Genomic DNA, 15,267 nt, shown 5'->3' with positions numbered 1-15,267 from the left:
GTTCAGCTAACGACCCTCCACCAGTCAAGGAAGCAGTGGGTGAGAGTGGACACCCATTAAACTGCCATTTTATAGGCTGTAACCTTATACCCCCCTATAGATCGGCTTCGTGAATGAGGCCTAGTAACGGTACGATTGACTTTTACTCTTATACATATATATAAATATTAAATCTATAATATTATAATAGTATAAGGGTTGAATTTTAAACTATTTAAAATTCTAGGGTTTGGAACTAAAGTATTCAAAACTTCAAAAAAAAACTTTTGGTTTTCCATAACTTGAGGACAAGTTATGGAGTCCATTAAAAATCATTAAGATCACCAATAAAACTAACAAACATGTCAAGAAAAACTATGATCTAGATTAAACTCATATGAACAAGACAATTCAAATCAAACAATTTTCATGTAATTAGCCTAACCATTAAACTAATACAAAACATGAAACTTTTGACAATTATCTTTTGAATTAGATTAGTATGATCATTACAACATCAAAAACAGGTTTAATAGTTCAAAACAGCTTAGGGTAATGATCCTAGTCCAATTCTGGCCAAAAACCTCGAAAATCTGCATTCTAGAGCACAAACTTGTCGAGTGTAAGAACAAACTCGGCGAGTTAGTCAATTTTTCCTTGGACTCGGCGAGTCCACAATCCAGAACAGCAGAAAATCGATTTTTAAGGCATTTCCAAGCAAGTAGCATCAAGTATAATTGAAAACAACCCTAGGCTCTGATACCACTGATGGGTTTTGAGCATTCTAACACTCCTATGGTGTACATGCAACCTTATGTGCTTTGGATCTCTGTTTTCTCTATTATACATGCATACATTCAAAATTCCAAAGCATCATCCTAACTAGCATACAAAGGAGTATCCATACTACAAAAGTCTAGTTAGATGACATACCTTTTGATGGAGCTTGAAGTCTTGAACCTTTAAGAGCTTAGTGACCCAAGTATTGCACCTCAAATGGAATCACACAACACCACCAACAATTGGAATAACTTGAGAAGAGGTTACTTGGTTCATTCTATGAAATCGACTTTGCCCTCTTTGTGTCTCCACTAGTGCCATTTCATGAACCATGGGGTCCTTTATATAGTGTGGCTCATTTAGGGTTACACCATGCAAACCCTAATGTGCATGACTTTCCATTTCCTTCATGATCCATGGGTTTTAACCTCCATTGAGTATCCATAGGTTACCACATGGGTTAAGCCCAACATGAAGGACTATGGATCACAAGCCCACATATATAAGAATGAATGATTTACAAAATCAATCCCCATATATTTAATTAGTCTCTTTTGATCACAAAATTAATTCCAAATTAATTCTTGATCAATACTAATTAAATAATATGATTTCATATTAATATATTAGAACTTATAATATATTAATATAAATCATGAATAACCTTTTCTCATTTATCTATCCAATTGTTCTGATGCCATGCAACCCAAATGGACCATGCTACTCTTGGGTCGAGTACATACCAACAATAGTTATGGGCTTAGACATCTAATCCAACAGATTGGTCCTTCCAACTTCCAAATTTTTTTGCGACTCCTGATCTCGTCATTCTTGAAAAATCCACTCCAATAGCACCCTTCAAAGACAAGGTCAAGGTCATCGAGCTGCAAGAAATCATCCCAATGAAGTATTTTAACAAGAACGATGATTGGTCGAAGGAATAGATGGACCAAGCAATTGAAGAAAGTCTTATGTTCCAAGCTATGAAAAGTTCTTTGGATCAACTCAAGGGGATCTCTCTTTACTTCCTAGAAGGACAATTGTGAGAGTTCCCTTTTGTTGCCTATGTAAGCTATGCTCTTCCATCCTTAGATAGAGATCAACTCGCCCTTCCCTTCTCACCACATGGTAGACCGTACAAAAAAAATTTCAGTCTCTATCCATCGGATGACATGTCCATCAAAGTCTGAACCAAAAGAGACCGTTTGAAGACCTTATACGCTTTAAACGCATTTCCAGTAATAGCAGGACGGTCGAAAAGGAGGATTTCCAAGATAAATGGATGTGGGTTCAACATTTTGAACAAATTCGGACTTCGTTGCAAATTTCACTACTACCACATCCATCAGAACTCTGAGAAGAAATTGAAAATTTTGGATGCTGACTTTCCGACCATAAACCGCAATGATGTTCTAGTTCTCGCAACTCACTTTCCACAGAAGAAAGATTTTGATCTTACCATCGGAGCATATAAATCTGCACTAATGTTCATTCGAGATTATGTGGCCGACTTTGCCATAATGGATGTTGAGCTTGCTTCGCTCTTTAAGACCGAGAATTTCCTTCCTCCTCATAATGATGAATTAGAAGGGATTGAATTTCTTGATGTTGGTCTGATTAGAGAACCAAAGTTTGTATAGAATTACAAGATGAAGCACTCAGACAAAAGAAGTTCTTATGAGTACGAAAAAAGAACTTGGCCGACATGTATGTCCTCAAGAAGTTTTTCTAAAGAACAACCAAGTCTCAAACTCCTGAGGAAGTCAAGAAACAATTCATAGAGCAAATGAATTTGTGGTTGGAAGTCAGAAAATGGCTGCAGAAGGTATAATTGTTCGCCTTTGATGAAGCAGCACGAGTAGTGGTGGATAGCCAAAGATCACTTAGGGGAGATTGTTGGTACAAGAAAAGTGAACCTTTGAGCTATCCAAAGATGATGAGTTTCGAGATATGCAGTCCGTCTAAAGTTAGTGATGTTCCGAGAGTGAAAATTTCGAGATACATAAAATCATAGAAAATGAAGACTTGTATTGTTTTGTCTTATTGTATTTGTCGTATGTATATTTGTAGGAGACAAGATCAACCGCAACGCATTGTCAGGCGGTGGATCTGCAGCCCATGATTTGTACCTTTGTCTCCTTTCCTGATTAGCTCCTTATTAGTATATATAGAGGAGCATTATACCTTGTATTCAAACAACCTTTTCAATGATTAATCGATCAAGAATCATAATTAATTTCTCTCAAATTATTCTCTTTGCTTATTCTATCATTGTTCTTCATGTTCTTCAATTTACACTTATCTACATTGAATACTTGGTTATTTATTACTCAGTCTTGACTGGTTCTATTCAGAATTAAATGGAAATCATTATCAGCCTCCAATGTTGTTGTTTTCTCAAGGTTTAAGAAATTAAACCTTGTTCGCACATTTCATAATTGTAACGCCCACGTTTCTCGCTAAGCATTAATAAGATGATGTAATAGTTAGGATCAACAATTGTAACCTATTTGACATAATAAAGAAGAATTATGTGAATATTATGTGTGTCATGATTATTATAATATAATATAATAGGAAAATTAACCGAATCACCTGTAAATCGTAAAAATAAGTGTGCCAAAACACACACACACACACACACACACACACATATATATATATATATATATATATATATATATATATATATATATATATATATATATATATATAGAAAGTACACGTCGTCCAGATTCCAAAATATAAATTTCATAGAAATCTGAATCCGTATGAATTAGATATGAATTTTATAAGATATAAAAGTCAGTCGCGCACAAGGAATATGTGGCGTAAAAACCTACGAAGAGAATGGTTGACTTTTAGCTAAAGCCACCAAAAAGAAAATCATAGTACTCTTTAAGATAGAAATTTTGAGAAAAAGAAAGCCAAAAACGGAGTCCGTGCGAGAGAGTTATGATTTTAGCAAAATCATTTAATTTTATAAAAATATGGACGAAAAATAAAGTCAAAATTAGCCGACGGAGTCTAAACGAAAGTTGTAGATCTCGTCGATAGCTATGCGTGGATATAAAGTACGTCAAAAACGGAGTTCGTGTGAACAAGTTATAATTTATAATAGCATATTCACGTATTAAAAGAAAGTATAAATCATATATATGTATATATATATATATATATATATATATATATATATATATATATATATATATACACACACATATTTATATATCATTAGATAGGTATCGACGATGCGGTCATTATAAGACTAATATTGAATACTTTTGACAATAGTTTAGTACAAATATCGTTAAGTGTATTTAAAATAGTATTATAAATGGGTGTTTGGTCGTTTAAATAATATAAGGTCGTTTAAGTAACTATAAAGGGTAGTTTTTGAAAATTCAGTTACTATAAATATGAGGCTCTAGGCTCTCATATTTCCTTCATCTTTCTCTTGATTCAAGAGTCTTTCTCTTATTATCCCCGACCATTTCGGTCGCTCGTGATTCCATTTCTCTTTCTGTATTTTTTATATAGTAAGATGAGCATTGAAGCGCTACAAGAATCTTTTTAGAAAAAAGATTCAGCAACGAAGTTCTGACCACGGAGTTCTAAGTTTTCGCTAGAAACCCCGTAAGTTGAGATACATCTATTACGCTTTAATTGTAATTTATGTTTAAATTCAATATCGTTACTATGAACCTATAAACAAGCTTTATCAGTGATTCCAAGTTGTTATACTGATTGATCTACTTACGGGGATGATGTCTAGGATGGATTTAGTGAGGTGTTTAAAGTAGGATTTCCAAACAGTATACTTTGTATACCAAACGGACCCTATCTTCGATATGATCCTACCTGGTTGTCCCTTATCAGCTATAGATCCGTAGACTTTGAATTAATGATGAATCTAGACTAATAATCAGTTACAATAGATATTAGACTAAGACTTAGTGATAATGATACTAGGTTACGTCAAAGGAAAAGACAGTTGCTAGAAGAGAAGCGATGTCCGAATTTCGAGTCGTCACTTTAACAAGTGAGTGCATAGTTACTTTCATATTACACATAGATATGAATTATTTAATATAAATTACATGTTATATGTGCCTTTTATCTGTGTTCCTAATATCTATGCTAGATGAACAATTTATATATGTTTTACTTGATTTAAATTGTATATGTATTTTATACCTATAAATATATTGGGTAAAGATGGGTAGATGAAAGATGAAAGCTGAAATAAATGATGAGAGGCCTTGACTTTAAAGATGATTCAGTCGTCTAACGAAGTATAGATGATAAACACAGACTATTCTAGACAGTCCAGTGGAACGCTGGCAGGATCGCAACTTGTAGGTGTTTTTGAACTAACTATTCACCAAGTGTACTCCATCCCCCTCATGGTTGCCTTACTGATATATATTGTTAAGGAATCCCCTAAGCATTATTGTCTATCCTGATGATAATCCTTAGGATAGGTCCCGTAAATTAGATGCTTTAGGGACAGAAAGTGAGGATAACGGGAATGGGTAATCGGGTTGAATGATTTGATGAAAATAAGGAATTTAATTATTATGGGTTGAAAACCCTATGTGCTCACCAGGCTCCCAAGCCTGAACCACTCATTTTCTTGTATTACAGGTACTGGCACAAGAGTACAGGTGTGATGATCAGATGATAGATTTATGGATTATAGGTCAATAGAAAAATAGATATTTTTAAGGTCTATGTTATTTTCGTTTATGTTTATGGATTGTATTGATGATGACATCCCCATGTTTTTAATATAATTAAAATACATTTCTTCAGAAATGCTTTGATAATATTTTTATCATATTTTTTGGAACAAATTCCGCAATATTATTCTTCAAAATGATACTCTGATTTTAAATAAAGCATAATCAAATCAGTATTTTCTGGTCGTGAAATTAGGGATGTTACAGTTGGTATCAGAACATTAGTTTAAGCGAACTAGGAATTTGTAGGATTTCTAGACTTAAACTTAGAATGTTAAGCGATGATTATAAGATGAGTGTCTGATATATTTAGGAAGTATGCCTGAATAGACACGAGCACTAGCTTCTTTTAAGAAAGATGTCTAAATTGATTTTATGTGCTAAATGATTTATGCTATAGCTATAAGATGCCTTATATGCTTTAGTATGATCGGATCTATGGTCTATTGTCGACCGGATCTGGAAATTTTATGTGTTCAAATTTCTAAATGTTTAATTACGATATTAGAACCGGCATGTAACTTTTCGAAGTGATAAGGAGGTTTATACGTCTATAAAAAATAAATTTTTCCCTATCTTAACATTCTCGTCTCGAACTTCTAATTGGTGCCTACTGAACTCTCCAAGATAGAGAGGTTTGCTAACGGATTTTCTGCGGACTTTGGTCCAACGGTAAAAGTGGCAACTATTTTAAGGACAACTGTTAGAGCAGCCAAGAATGTGGAGACCCAACTTCGGGAAAAGGGTCTAAAAAGGACAGAGGTAGGATAGAAAATGAAGTTCAATGGATCTTCCAGGTACAATAAGAAGAGCATATTTTCAAAATCTGGTTACAAAAAGTTTAGAAGCGAAGGAGAAGCAAATTGGTGTGTGAAGTGCAAGAAGAAGCACTATGGAAAATGTGGCAAGTAGTTGATCTGTTTCAAATGCGGAAAAATTGGTCATTACGCCAATGAGTGTACATCCAACAAGAGGGTGTGTTACAGATGTAATGCAGAAGGGCATATTGCTAGGTACTTCCTGAAAAAGAAGGAGGTTGCAAATCCTAATGTGTCGCCTAGGCCAAAGTTGAGAGCATTCCAGATGACTCAGGAAGCAGCAAGGGAGGAAGCAGATGTCGCATCAGGTACCTTTCTTGTAAATGGATTTCCTTCCAATATATTGTTTCATTCTATAGCTAATTACTCCTTTATATCACATAAATTTTGTAGAAGACTAGCATTGCCTGTAGATGAACTAGAAAGTGCTCTAGTAGTGGACGTTGCTAGTGGAAAATTCGTACATGTTAGCAGTTGCATTAAAAACATCATCATTGACTTAAGTGGGAATAAATTCCATGAGGAATTGCTGCCCATTGAGTTGAATGGTTTCGACATAGTACTAGGAATGGATTGTCTTAGTGAAAACGATGTCGAGATACTATGTAGAAAGAAGATGGAGAGAGCAAACCCACCTGAAAAAGAGTCATTTATGGTGTACAAGGACAAACATAGAGTGAATTCTGGAATCATCTCCCTAATGAAAGCCATAAAGTGTTTTTCCAAAGGATATACATCATACTTGGCATTTTAATCGATGCAAAGAAGGAGAAGAGAGAGATGCAAAGGATACCCGTGGTGTGTGACTATCCGGAAGTCTTTCCCGAAGATCTTCCTGGACTACCCCCTGATAAACTAGTAGAGTTTCGAATAGACTTGTTGCTAGGATCGACGCCGATAGAGAAAGCACCGACAGAGACGAAGGAGCTTATGATGCAACTTCAGGAGTTGTTGGACAACAGTTTCATTATACCTAGTTCTTCACCCTGGGTAGCTCCGATGTTATTCGTGAAGAGGAAGGATGGGAGCATGAGGATGTGCATAGACTAGAGATAGCTAAACAAGGAAACGGTGAAGGACAAGTATCCATTTCCAAGGATTGACGACATGTTCGATCAGCTGCAAGGTGCGAGCTATTTCTCAAATATCGATCTTAGGTCAGGATATCATCAGTTGAAGGTGAAAGAGCAAGATATCGAGAAGATCGCATTCATAACAAGATACAAACACTATCACTTTGCAGTCAATAGCGATGCATCTGGATTTGGGTTAAGTTGTGTTCTGACCTAAAGATATAAGGTGATCGCATATGCATCTCCAAAATTGAAAGAACACGAAAAGAACTACCATACTCATGATCTGGAGTTGGCAGCGGTAATATTTGCATTAAAGATATGGAGGCATTATCTTTATGGTACAAAGTGCAAACTCTTCATTGGTCATAAGAGTCTCCAGTATCTCTTTGATCAAAAGGAATTGAATATGAGACAACGACGATGGCTAGAATTACTCAAGGATTACGACTGTGAGATACTTTACCACCCTGGTAAATAAAATTTCATAGTTGATGCTCTGAGTCGAAAAGTAAACCTGGAAAGAAAAAGGCCAAGAGCATTAAGAATAGAAGTTGTCTCAACAATTACGGAAAGAATTAATAAGTTCAAGAAGAAGCTTTAGAGTAAAATGACCAAAAGGAAGAACGTTTAGGCAAAATGTTGGTATTTGGTGCAAATAGTCAAGGATTGAAGGTATTCCAAATTAGGATTTGGGTGCCTAAGATGGGAGGAAAAAGATATATTACCATGGAAGAAGCTCCCAAGACCATGTACTCGATTCATCCCGGAAGCACTAAGATGTATAGGGATATAAAACCTTACTACTGGTGGCCGACGATGAAGCTCGATGTTGCAAAGTATGTGGATGAGTGTGTAACATGTGCGAGAGTTAAAGCACAACATCAAAAACCATATGGGAGTTTAGAAGCTTTTCATGTACCCATGGGTAAGTGGGAAGACATCACCATGGATTTTGTGACTAAAATACCTAAAATAAAGAACGGTCAAGGCATGATTTGGGTAGTCGTGGATCGATTAACAAAGAGTGCACACTTCATAGCAGCAAATGAGAGATGGTCTATAGATAAGCTTGCAGATGCCTATGTGAAAGAAATAGTAAGACTTAATGATGTTCCCTTAACGATTGTATCGGATCGTGACAGTCGTTTCACATCAATATTTTGGAATAGTCTACAAGAAGAAATGGGTAAGATGTTGTGTTTAAGTACAGCCTACCATCCATAGACTAATGGTCAGAGTGAAAGGACAATTTAAACACTGGAATATATGTTAAGAGCATGTACCCTAGAATTTCAAGGTAACTGGGATGAGCATTTACCCTTGTTAGAGTTTTCCTACAATAATAGTTACCATTCGAGCATTAAGATGGCACCTTATAAAGCCTTGTACGGACAGAAGTGTTGTACACCGTCTTGTTGGCTTTATGCCAGAGAAAAACAGTTTATGGGTCCCGAAATAGTCCATCAAACTACTGAAAAGCTAAAGGTAATTAGAGAAAGGATGTTAGCAACTCAAGATCACCAAAAGAGCTATGCTAACAAGAAGTGATAACCAATGACATTCGAAGTTGGAGATTCGGTGTTGCTCAAAGTCTCACCGTGGAAGGGACTTATCAGATTTGGAAAGAGAGGAAAGTTGAGTCCAAGATTATTGGGCCATTCAAAGTTCTTAAGAGGATTGGGAACCAAGATTACAAGCCAGAATTGCCAGAAGAACTAGATGGTATTCATAACACCTTCTATATGTGTTATTTGAGGAAGTTCATGGTAGAAGTTCCCAATATAATTCCACTTTCAGAGTTAAGGATTGATAAGATGATGTAATAGGAAAATTGTAACGCCCGCGTTTCTCGCTAAGCATTAATAAGATGATGTAATAGTTATGGTCAACAATTGTAACCTATTTGACGCAATAAAGAATGATTATATGAATATTAAGTGTTTCATGCTTATTATAATATAATAATATAGGAAAAATCAGCCGAATCGCCCGTAAATCGTAAAAATAAGTGCACCATAACAGATATACAATATTATATATTAAGAAACTACACATCGTCCCGATCCCGAAAATATAAATTTCGTAAAAATCTTAATCCGTATAAATTATATATGATTTTTATAAGATATAAAAGTTAGTCGTACACAAGGAATGTATGACGGAAAAAGGTACTAAGAGAATGGTTTCTTTTAGCTAAATCCACCAAAAAGAAAATCGTAGTACTCTTTAAGATAGAAATTTTGAGAAAAAGAATGCGAAAAACGGACTCCGTACGAGAAAATTATGATTTTAAAAATCACTTAATTTTATAAAATATGAACGAAAAATAAAGTCAAAATTAGTCGACGGAGTCCAAACGGAAGTTGTAGATCTCGTCGATAGCTATGCGTGGATTTAAAGAAACGTCAAAAATGGAGTTCGTATGAACAAGTTGTAATTTATAATAACATATTTACGTATTAAAATAAAGTATAAATCATATATATATATATATATATATATATATATATATATATATATATATATATATATACATATTTATATATCATTAGATAGGTATCCAAGATGCGGTCATTATAAGACTAATATTGAATACTTTGGATTGTAGTTTAGTACAAATATCATTAAATCTATTTAAAATAGTATTATAAAGGGGCGTTTGGTCGTTTAAATAATTATAAGGTCGTTTAAGTAACTATAAATGGTAGTTTTTGAAAATTCAATTGCTATAAATATGAGAGTTTAGACTCTCATATTTCTTGCACCATTCTCTTGATTAAAGAGTCTTTCTCTTCTTATCCCCGAGCATTTCGGTCCTTCATGATTCGACTTCTCTTTCTATAGTTTTAGTATAGTAAGGTGAGCGTTAAAGTGCTACAAGAATATTTTTAGAAAAAAAGATTCAACGTCAAAGTTTTGACCACGGAGTTCTAGCTAGAAACCATGTAATTTGAGCTACATCTATTACGGTTTAAGTGTAACTTATGTTTAAATTTATTATCGTTATTATGAACCTACAAACAAGATTTATCAGTCATTCAAAGTCGTTATACTGATTGATCTACTTCCGATGATGATGTCTAGGCTGGATTTAATGAGGTGTTTAAAGTATGATTTCCAAACAGTATACTGATATGTGCATATATATACATATAATTTTACGTCATATCTTAATATTTGTAATTATTTTTATGCTCTTTATAGAACAAAAGGTACTTAATTTGTTATGTATTGTGTTGTAGGGGTAAAAGATATGCTTGAAGCAAAAAGGAAGTTGCAAGCTGGAAGTTGGAAGTTATGAGTATGAAAGAAGACTTTAAATTGAAGAAAAAATGCACTCTCCACGTCATGGTGACCCTACCACAATGTGGAAATTTGGACTTTCCCAATGGATTAAAGAGACTTGCTAAATACGGTATAACAACGAAGACCTCGACGTGGTGGCCTTACCATGTCGTGGTGATCTGTTTTTCGGGAAACTATAAATACCTGCCATTCTCCTCCAAAATTGGAACTTTTCCTGGAAGCAACTATCGATTTTTGAAGGCCAAGTATCCGATTTGAAGCTTGGAAGTGAAAGACGATTACAGCTAGGGCATTGGGAGCATTAAGGAAATACAATTCTAAATTATGACTTTCAACTTAATTAATCATGTCTATTACTTTGAAATTCATTTTTAGGAGTTTGATTGCTGAAATCATGGGTTAAAATCCAATGAATTTCGTTCAATGTAGGGTTACTTGACTATTTATGGTTTGATCTATGGTTGGATTTAATTTTATTGGTTATTTGTTTATTTAGCTAATTAAAGAACCTTCCGTGTTTATGATAAATGCTTTCTTTATTTATTGTTGAATTTAATTAAGTTTGTATGACCATCTTTCTTAATTGAATTTGAATTTTATGATCATGTGAATTGCAAAATTGCAGGACTAGAGTTTTGAACAAACCTAGGGTTAAATAGAAAAGTGGGTAAATAAACGTAGGAGCTAATATATGACAACCAATCATGTATTGAATTGAGCTAATAAACCAAATTAATCTATTCGTTGTGAGTCTAAATTAATTCGAATTGAACACTACTAAAATTGTTAGTTTATCCGCCTGATCACCGTATGAATGAGCTTGTTTGCTAAAGGATTAAGCCAGTGAGCATTAACTTGGTCATTTTAGGAATCAATAACCAATGAAACAAAAATCCATTGCACTTCCATAAATCAACCATAATAGCAAGTAAATACGAAGCTAAACGAAAGTTTCTAAATTACCTTGGTTAAATCGTCTTTTGTGCGTTCTTTGCTTTTAGTTTTAATATTTACTTCATTAATTGATAGTTAGTTAGTGTGGTAAATTAAGTTTCTAGTCTTGCAAAACTATAGAAAACCCTTTTTCTAAATTTATTAGTAATTTAGTTAGTAGTAGATAAGAACTAGCTAATAGTCTCGTTCCCTGTGTTCGATACCTGTATATTGTGCTATACTATCGTCAACAAGGTACATTGCCTTGGTAAATAATTAGTCACGTTAGTAGGATTAACTAGTGCATATTACTTTACGCATCATGTTTTTGGCTCTGTTGCCGGGGAACAGTCCATTTGTAGTTAATTTGAATATGTTATTTTATTAGGATTTTTCTGTTTATTTGCTTTAAAATTTTCGTATTAGGTTTTTCTTCTATTTGAGTCACCACATCGTGGCCATTAACACCACGTCGTGGTGTCGTAACAGTAATTTTCCAATTTTTGTTCTTTTTACGCGTTTGATTTGTTTTTGTTGCAGTAGTGTATGACACGTGGATCCAATACACCTATGATTCCACCACATGAAGACCCGGAGTCAGCTTTTCGTAGAAAGACAGACAAGGAAGTAGGAGAATCTGCAACACAAAAGAAATCACCTTTCAAGAATCTCAAATCGGTTTTTAGTAAGAATAATGGAAAACAAGTGGGAGAATCCAGCAAAACCCCGAAAGACGAAAGCATTGAGAACAGTCCAACGAAAGAGGACAATGATTACGAAACAGACAAGGAAGAAGGCGACAACGAATCAGAAAAAGAAAGCGAACCCGATAACATCATGGTGGACATTGCCGACATTTCCATGGAGGCATACAAGAAAAAAATCGTGACGACACCCGTCCAGGTCTTGTGCAACCCGCCATTCCAGCCACCGCCACATTTATACTAAAGGGGAACATTCTTTCAGCGCTAAAAGAGACCCCATTCACTGAAAAAGATCATGAAGATGCCTACAAACATCTTCATGAAGTTAGTGACATCGCCGACTACTTCAACATCCTGAATGTACCACGTGAAACGGTGTTATTGAGAATGCTTCCGGTCACTTTCAAGGGAGTTGCCAAGGACTGGTTGAAGGCACTACCACCCGACGCAATCACTACATGGGCAAAAATGCGTGAGGAATTCTTGGAACAATTTTGCCCACCATCAAAGGTGGCTAAACTCAAAAAGGCCATAACTAACTATGAGCAACAAATGGGTGAGTCGTTATTTGAAGCATGGGAGTGCTACAAGGCATTACTTCGAAATTGTCCCCAAAACGATCTTAATGTGCAACAAGAAGTTTCAATATTTTATGATGGGGTAAAGGTCATTGTTAGGTGTAATTTGTGCACCTTTTTGCACATATTTTAGTCCCCTCTTATGCATCTATTTAGCATAATTGTTCTTCATTTGTCTTGCATTTCATCATATTTCATGTTAGTCTCTAGAACAACCTTATTTGCACACTTTCATGTCTTTTTCAGGTAAACCAGAGCTTGGAATGCGCTTTGGGAGGTGCCGGGAAGCATTGGTGAAAATTTCGGGATGATCGGGCGAAGAACGAAAAAGTTGGAAAAATCAAGTTTGGAGTCGGAGTCAGAAGGGTACACGGGCCGTGTTGGATTTACACTGCAAAATCAACCCGGGCCGTGTTGACCAAAAGGAAAGTTGTTGACCAAGCTGAACACGGGCCGTGTCATTTTTGCCTTATGCTGAACACGGGCCGTGTACGACCCAAAAAAACTAACTTTTGGCAGTTTTCCTATTTTTCATATTACGAAAATTTGGTCATTTGGGGACAGACACAACATATCAGAGCACATTTTGAGAGGGATTTCAAAGGTTTTTGCAAGGATTTGATCATTTATCATTTGGAAGCATTATTTCTCTTATTTGTAAGTTGTAATTGCACATTATTTCCATCTTTTATTCTTGTGATCTTGTTCTAGCCATGTGTGGCTAGAACCCTAGTTTCTCCAACTTCATGTCTTGACTTCTTAGTTATGATTTCAATCATATGACTTGATGTTTGCTTTTAATTTCTATCTAGTGAATTTGATTTTGCTTTAATCGAATGTTTGATTCTAATTGTGATTCTTATTGGCCATTTGAATTAGGTTTAGGTCATTCAAGTTATCTCTTTTACAAGATCCGTAATTGTTTTGTGAAATTGAACAAGTAACAAGCACTAAACTGATTTCCATTGAATGAATTTAGCGTAAATCTTATTCACACACTCTTACGCTCCCGAGCTTGTGAGGAGTATTGGGTGTTGTTGGGAACATTCACATAAAATTTAATGTAATCTTTCAATCTAATTCTAAGAGCATGTTTAGATTAGGTTAGTAAGGTTAGGGTTAATCAAAGAGCTTGTTTTGGTTAATTAATGTGGTGAATGGGAAATGTTAGAGCTTGTTAACACTTTCAAGTACCAACTTAGATAGAATTGAGCAAATATCATGTTATCTTGGAATCACATTGCTAAGTTGTGATACATGAGGTCGGAGTCCTTACCATTTCTGAATTTAATTCACTCTTTTAGTTGATTACTTGTGTTTTTAATTGTTTGTTTTAATTATTGTTGGTGACCATAGTACCTTGCGCAAAGAGGTATAGACTAATTATCCTGTGTCTCTGTGGATCGACCCTGCTTGCCTTGTACTACCTTTTAGTGCAATATAGTAGTGTTATTTTGGAGTATATCGTACCCCTTTATTTGTTGGGTTTGACACGCCTTAACAAATTGGCGCCGTTGCCGGGGAAACGGTGTTACTCATTGTTTATGCCTAGATCTTTCCGTACAGGTACACCATTGCCAATTGACTCGGAGATAGAGAGGACTACAAAGAGGATACGGAAGCAAGCCAAGCTTCGTAAGAGGCAACCGGTTTCCGGGACATCTTCATCATCCACCCCTCCAGTCATTAACATTTGGGAGGATATACCCCTATCAAGTGTATCCACATCCGAAACAGAAAGCCTCTCACTCTCATCTCAACCATCCTCACCCAAAAATACCACTCCACCATCTTCACCTACTTATAATATCCCAAACACTACACCCACAGAAACTTCAACCACTACTCACACCATGGGAGATAACCATGGGGGGAATCCACCTCCAAACCCACCACCCGAACAAACTCTCCGTCAATGGTCGAGGCAAGAGGTTACTCAACAACCTCTTTGCATCACATATCCGGCAGCCACCAACCTAGAACTGAAATCCAGGCTCATCCACTTACTCCCAACCTTTAGAGGCCTGGAAAATGAATATCCTCACAAGTTTCTAACCGAATTCCATGTTGTGTGTGTGGGCATGAAACCACACAATGTCACGGAGGATCAAATCAAGCTTAGGGCATTCCCCTTCGCAGTGCAAGATGCAGCCAAAGACTGGCTTTATGACCTCCCACCGGGGATGGTAACTACTTGGGTAGATCTTGCGAGGTTGTTTTTGGACAAATACTTCCCAGAGATGAAAGCTTCAGCCCTACGGAGGGAAATCATTGGAATCAAGCAACACAAGAGAGAAGCTTTTCACACATATTGGGAGAGATTCAAGAAACTTTGTGCCCGATATCCAAAG

At 35.7% G+C, this 15,267-nt stretch overlaps 1 non-coding gene across 1 annotated transcript; it reads right to left on the bottom strand.

Moving 5' to 3' along the window:
• Nucleotides 1-12,854: 12,854 nt before the first annotated feature.
• On the bottom strand, nt 12,855-12,961 carry LOC145141755 (small nucleolar RNA R71). The gene has a single exon (XR_013722950.1). It is a non-coding gene; the product is annotated as a small nucleolar RNA R71 (small nucleolar RNA).
• Nucleotides 12,962-15,267: the final 2,306 nt, after the last annotated feature.

This window comes from Lactuca virosa, chromosome 9 (genome assembly GCF_052849685.1).
Source record: "Lactuca virosa cultivar CGN04683 chromosome 9, Lactuca_virosa_CGN04683_v6, whole genome shotgun sequence".
Lineage (NCBI taxonomy): Eukaryota > Viridiplantae > Streptophyta > Magnoliopsida > Asterales > Asteraceae > Lactuca > Lactuca virosa.
The sequence above is the reverse complement of the archived record's forward strand: the minus strand, read 5'-3'. Positions and strand labels throughout refer to the sequence as shown.